Source organism: Eurosta solidaginis, chromosome 1 (genome assembly GCF_040869045.1).
Source record: "Eurosta solidaginis isolate ZX-2024a chromosome 1, ASM4086904v1, whole genome shotgun sequence".
In the NCBI taxonomy this organism is placed as follows: domain Eukaryota; kingdom Metazoa; phylum Arthropoda; class Insecta; order Diptera; family Tephritidae; genus Eurosta; species Eurosta solidaginis.
In genome coordinates this window covers 20,993,292-21,001,024 of record NC_090319.1, presented here as the reverse complement: position 1 = coordinate 21,001,024, position 7,733 = coordinate 20,993,292, and positions in this window count along the sequence as shown.

Below are 7,733 nucleotides of genomic sequence, written 5' to 3'. Positions count from 1 at the left end.
ACTTGCATGTTATAATATTTCAATAAATTGGACTTTCCTTTCCTTTAGGCTTTGAACAGAGCCACTCGCAAATTTTGTAAAAACTCATAGGAAATTATGAGCATCAACATCATTGGCACAAACATCAAATTTGTTTTTTTTTTAACGAAAATGAAGGGGCAAATTATATATAAAGCAACGTGACGTAAAGCGTCATAATAATCTAGCCATAAATTAAAAAAAAATATTAGCTGATAAATTTTGCTTCTAGAAGCCTTAGGGCCCTTTACACCATCTTCAGTTAGTCACTTATAAGTAATCGAAATGCTCGTTTCCTTCACCTAACTAAAGCATAAACTTTCTTAGTTAAGTGCCATGAAAAAAAGTTAAACAAAAGCCAGCTGGTTTTCCTGTATAGACAATAGGCATGTGAACTGCATCCGGATTTTTCAACTATCCGGATAAACTAGATATTCGAATAAACGGATAGCTAAGCAAAACATCCGGCCATCCAGATACGTAAACGGAACGGTAGCGTACTCCGCCTACCACACCGAACATCCTGGGTTCACACCCCGGGCAAAGCAGCATCAAAATTTTAGAAACAAGGTTTTTCAATTAGAAGACAATTTTTCTAAGCAGGTTCGCCCCTCGGCAGTGTTTGGCAAGCACACTCCGAGTATATTTCTGGCATGAAAAGCTCTCAGTGAAAACTCCTCTGCCTTGCAGATGCCGTACGGAGTCGGCAATAAAACAAGTAGGTTCCGTCCGGCCAATTTGTAGGAAAAATTAAAAGGAGCACGACGCAAATTGGAAGAGAAGCTCGGCCTAAAATCCCTTCGGAGGTTATCGCGCCTTACATTTATTTTTATTTATTTCATGAGCGGAGGAAACCATAGTTGGTCCATTACCCCTTTTTGAAAATGAAATTTTTCATTAACATTACCACAACTTTAGACATCACCATAACTATAACCATGAAAGCAAGCATTACCATAACCATAACAATCACCACAAACATAATCATAACCATAACTATAGCCATACCCATAACCGTAACCATAACCATAACTGTAACCATAAAAGTAATCTTAAATTTAACCGTAACCATAACAATAATCTTAAATTTAACCATAACCATAGTCTTTACTTTAACCCTAACCATAACCCATGAGCTTTACCATAACCATAACAAAAACCATTATAATTTTAACTTTAACCATAACCGAAACCATAACCATAACCACAACTATAATAATAACCATACCCATTATCATACCCATAACCAAAACCAAAACCAAAACTATAACCATAACCCTAAGCATAACCATAATCTGTAACCAGTAACAAAACCATAACCCTAACTTAAGCCATAACTATAGCTTTAATCGCAACCGTAAATACAACAATCATTGTTAACGTAACCCTAACCAAAACCTTAAATTTCACCGTAACTGTAACAATATAATTTCAAGATGTTATGTCTGAATTGAAAATATTACAATTATTACAAAGAAATTTTTAAAATCGGTAAATTTTCCACTGTTGTTAAATAAAGAAATTAGATATTAAAAAAGTTACCAAATTTTCAAAAATACACATACACCTAGTCAAAAAATAATAGCGATCCCTCATTTCCCACTTAATTGTGTAAAGGTTTCACTTTTACTATATCTGCCCTAATTATTAACAAAAAATATGTAATTTGAATTTTAAAAAATTAACAAATTCAATAACATAATGATCTGCATTCGTGTTCAAGTTTTGCTCTTCAGTGTATAAACATACAAATTTTCGTAAATATGCATTTATAGAAATAGAGGCTAACCTCTCCAATAATTGGGTATCTTGTACTTGTATCGAGCTTTTCTTTTCAGTTGTTTGTTGTTTACAAATACTTATATACGCAGTTTATCGTTTCTGATCATACACAAAACAAATACAACAGTTGCAGATTTCGATTCAGTAATAGAGCTTAGTAATTTAAATTTAATTACTAGAACGAACTACTTCGTGATAGGCTCAAAGTGAATTTCGAATAACCTGTGAAGTTGTTAAAGCGATAGCATGTCAAGAAAGTAAGAATTTCATTTGTTTGTATGAAATAATGACAATATTGGAACAATGATATGAATGAAAAGCAAAAATAACGCGTACATAGTTTAAATTTAGCACTAAAACCTGTTAACTTTCCTGAAGCGTTTTTATACTCAGTTGAGCATAGCTCACAGAGTATATTAATTTTGATTGGATAACGGTTGGTTGTACATATATAAAGGAATCGAGATAGATATTGACTTCCATATATCAAAATCATCAGTATCGAAAAAAAATTTGATTGAGCCATGTTCGTCCGTCCGCCCGTCAGTTAACACGATAACTTGAGTAAATTTTCAGGTATCTTGATGAAATTTGGTATGTAGGTTCCTGGGCACCCATCTCAGATCGCTATTTAAAATGAACGATATTGGACCATAATCACGCCCACTTTTCGATATAAAAAATTTCGAAAAACCGAAAAAGTGCGACGGATAAAGCGATTGAACTTGGTAGGTAAGTTGAACTTATGACGCAGAATAGAAAATTAGTAAAATTTTGGACAATGGGCGTAGCACCGCCCACTTTTAAAAAAAGGTAATTTAAAAGTTTTGCAAGCTGTAATTTGGCAGTTGTTGAAGATATCATGACGAAATTTGGAAAGAACGTTACTCCTATTACTATATGTATGCTTAATAAAAATTAGCAAAATCGGAGAACGACCACGCCCACTTAAAAACAAAAACAATGTTTAAGTAAAATTTTAACAAAAAATTTAATATTTATATATGGACCAATCGGGCCGATTAATTAACTATCATTCAAACCAACCTTGGAAGCAAAAACTTAACACGGCAACAAGTATGATAAGAAAAGTAGCGCTACTCAGTGATGAAGAGTACATTGAAGAAAACATGAAGAAAATAAAGAATATATTATTCAAAAATAGCTATCCAAGCACCTTTATTGATAGACTAATTAAGAACACAATAAACAAAATTAGTCAAAACCGCGACAATTTACCGCCGGACAACACTAATAAAAAGTACATCGGTGTAACATACATACCGGGTCTTACCGACAACCAAATACTACATAAAATAATAAACAACAAAAATATTAACTACGCGCACAAGCCGAACAACACACTTAATTATATTTTTACTAAAATCAAAGATCCAATTCCAAAAGATCAACGAAATGATGTGGTGTATAAAATAACATGCAATAGGCGCGATGATGATAAATGTTTATATTCGAACAAGCAAACGACAACTGGGTATACGTATTAATGAACACCGAAAAGACGCAGCAAACAAAAAAACGAACACCGGGTTAGCTCATCACTTAACAAAGAGAAATCATATAGCGGACTTCTCATATGTCGAAATATTAGATATAGAAAAAAGAGAAAAAACGAGAATGTCTCTAGAAAGCATAAGAATACAACAACAAATACACAACACACTAAATTTTAAAGAAGACTTTGACAACATCAACAGCGTCTACTCAGCTGTTATTCAGAGATGCAAATCGAAGTAAACAAAAAAATGCAATTGCCAATTCTTTATGTTTGTTTAAAATAAAGTGCAATTTATAATTTAATTGTAATATAATTAATGTAAGTAAAAGAAAAAAACATTTGTGTGAAGTGTTAGTTTCATGTTTATTGGTAGAAAAAAGTATCAAATATTAATATGTATATTATTTTTACATATTTAGCATTAAAGAAATCTCCAGAAGATGACGTGAGAAAAAAGAACGTTGAAGCGCGTCGGGAAAACAACAACAACTGTGTTTTAATTTTTTTACCATATGTGCTCAACCCAGCAAACACAAAAAATTTAATATCTTTACAGTATATAAGTAAATTATGTCAACAATCAACTCCAGTAATTATATGGTGCAAAAATATACAAAAATAAAAGAAAATTTCAAAATGGGCGTGGCTCCGCCCTCTTTCACTTAATTTGTCTAGGATATTTTTAATGCCATAAGTCGAAAACAAATTTACCAATCCTTGTGAAATTTGGTAGTGGCTTAGATTCTAGGACGGTAACTGTTTTCTGTGAAAATGGGCGAAATCGGTTGAAGCTATGCCCAGTTTTTATACACAGTCTACCGTCTGTCCTTCTGCTTGGCCGTTAACACGATAACTTGAGTAAAAATCGATATATCTTTACTAAACTCAGTTCACGTACTTATCTGAACTCACGTTGCATTGGTATAAAAAATGGTCGAAATCCGACTATGACCACGCCCACTTTTTCGATATCGAAAATTACGAAAAATGAAAAAAATGCCATAATTCTATACCAAATACGAAAAAAGGATGAGACATGGTAATTGGATTGGTTTACTGACGCAAAATATAACTTTAGAAAAATACTTTGTAAAATGGGTGTGACGCCTATCATATTGAGTAGAAGAAAATGAAACAGTTCTGCAGGGCGAAATGAAAAGCCCTTGGAATCTTGGCAGGAATACTGTTCGTGGTATTACATATATAAATAAATAAGCGGTACCCGACAGATGATGTTCTGGGTCACCTTGGTCCACATTTTGGTCGATATCTCGAAAATGTCTTCACATATTGAACTAAGGGCCTTAATACCTTTAATTTGATACCCATATCGTACAATTACATTCTAGGGTAACCCCTGGTCCACCTTTATGGCGATTTCTCGAAAAGGCGTCCACCTATATAAGTAAGGCCCACACCCTTTTAAAATACTCATTAACACCTTTCGCTCGATACCCATATTGTACAAAAGCATTTTAGAGTGAACCCTGGTCCACCTTTATAACGATAATTCGAAAAGGCGTCCACCTATAGAACTAAGGTCCACTCCCCTTTAAAATACTAATTAACACCTTTCATTTGATACTCATACCGTACAAACAAATTCTAGAGTCACCCCTGGTCCACCTTTATGGCGATATATCGAAAAGGGGTCCACCTATAGAAGTAAGGCCCACGCCCTTTTAAAATACTCATTAGCACCTTTAATTTGATACCCATATCGCACAAACACATTATAGAGTCACCCCTGGTCCACCTTTAGGGCTATATCCCGAAAACGCGTCCACCTATAGAACTAAGGCCCACTCCCTTTTAAAATACTCATTAACACCTTTCATTTGATACGCATATCGTACAAACAAATTATAGAGTCACCCCTGGTCCACCTTTATGGCGATATCCTGAAAACGCGTCCACCTATAGAACTAAGGCCCTCTCCCTTTTAAAATACTCATTATCACCTTTAATTTGATACCCATATCGTACAAGCGCATTCTAGAGTCACCCCTGGTCCACCTTTATGGCGATATCCCGAAATGGTTTCCACCTATAGAACTACGGCCCACTCCCTTTTAAAATACTCTTTAATACCTTCCATTTGATACCCATGTCATACAAACACATTCCAGGGTTACCCTAGGTTCGTTTTCCTACATGGTGATTTTTCCTTATTTTGTCTTCAAAGCTCTCAGCTGAGTATAAAATGTTCGGTTACACCCGAATTTATCCTTCCTTACTTGTTTCGGCGGCCACCGTGGTATGATGGTAGCGTGCTCCGCCTATCACACCGTATGCCCTGGGTTCGCACCCCGGGCAAAGCAGCATCAAAATTTCAGAAATAAGGTTTTTCAATTAGAAGAAAATATTTCTAAGCGGGGTCGCCCCTTGGCAGTGTTTGGCAAGCGCTCCGGGTGTATTTCTGCCATGAAAAGCTCTCAGTGAAAACTCATCTGCCTTGCAGATGCCGTTCGGGGTCGGCATAAAACATGTAGGTCCCGTACGGCCAATTTGTAGGGAAAATCAAGAGGAGCACGATACAAATTGGAAGAGAAGCTCGGCCTTAGATCTCTTCGGAGGTTATCGCGCCTTACATTTATTTTTTATTTTTACTTGTTTCAAGCTAGATTTAGATTTTTTCCACCGTTTAGCTTAAAAAATTGCGATTTAGTTTTAAGCTTTTTTCAGAAATTTTTTAGCTCTTTTTAGCTTTTTTGCAATGTTTTTGAAAATCTAGATAACCAATTAAAAATTTTAGTGGCTTAAGAAACGATGACGCTAGTATCGCGAATATCGGTTCGTTCCGGGTGTTTGCTATTCCATTGGATTGGCTGTTTCATCGGCTTCGAAACTATTTCCGAGCGAAACAAAATTTTTGATTTCAGAAACATATACATAATTGGTTTTCTAAGCTCGCATGCTATATCGTGCTCTAAACGACGAACTCGAACCATTACAAATTAGATTTAATGGCATAACATATGTTCCACAGTTGAATTTTTGGGACAGGTTCGAGAGTATAAGAACGCGTTCCGAAAGGTTTTTGAATTTCAAGGGCACGTTTGCTTATTAGTAGTTTTTTCGTAGGAGCAATTTTTAAAAGCTGCATTCCCCAAAGTTTCTTGAACTTTTAATTCAAGGCTAGATAAAAAAGTATAGAAAATTGTAAATAAATCTGTGTTGAACATCTCAACTATATAAGGAAAGGGCGTTATATTTTGTTAGTAACACATTCAAACTAGCTAAACCCATAAAGCCTTTTTTTGAAATCATATGTCCCTGACCTGGATAAGCAGAAACAGTAAAACATATTTTCCCATCATACACATATTAGAACTTTCATACGATATGATACAAATAAAGTCTGACCATATTAATTTTCCATTCGCGATGGATCTCATTTGCGATTTTCCTATATAGATATCGTAAAAAATAAATAAATCATATTGTGACGAATATTCATATCACTAAATAAATGCACAACAACAAAAACCTTAAAGCAAGCTACATAAACACATTAATCATCATGTACACACATACATGCAAGCAGCAGAGAGATACTCACAAACGCATGTCATCATCAGCCGAAGTAGTACTCACATATACACACACATATGGTAACACACTACAAATACACGCGCGTATGGCTGGTGACCAAGTAGATCAAGAAGAAGAAACGTCTACACATTTGGGCAGAGAGTATAAAAGCAGTACAAGCAGAATAATCAGTAATCAGTTTGGAGTAATTTATTCAAAAGTTTAGCGATTCGAACGTTAGCAGAAGGTTGCAAATTGGCGGAATTTCACTAAATTCGTTACAATATCAAATTCTGCGAAAAACGCAATTTTGAAAAATCTGTTGGTTAGGACCTTTGTGAATCAGCTAACGTTGTTGCAAGCACTGAAATAGTTGCAATAGAAGAGTGGTCACTTTAAACAATTTTTATAAAACACAGATTGCATCTGCAAGTTACTTTATTTACTTTTTAATAAATTTAAGCAAACATTACTTTTGGTTTTTTACCAGATGTCTAAATGTTCCTTCTTTTAAGCTTTTTATGAAAAAATTAGTAAAACGCTTAAAAAAACACCCCTAACTTTTAGCTATTTTTCTTAACCTTAAAAATTTCTATTAAGCTTAGATATATTTTTTTCCATTTAGCCTTTTTCCGGAGAAGTTCTGGCAACAGTGCTATGTTAAAGTTAACCTTTAACTGTGGAGGTGGTGGTAAAATTTACGCCCTCTTGCTATTTGTGTGAGTTACTCTCTTGTTTAGCGCTCTAGCAATTTGATTTTCTCAGTATCTTCTCATTTCATGGTGATTTGTGATCAGTTGAGTTTTTGCTGCGGAAGGTGTAACACGAGCGGATATACGCCTATGCTGGAGTAAAAATTACCTCTTCTCAAGGTTATGCA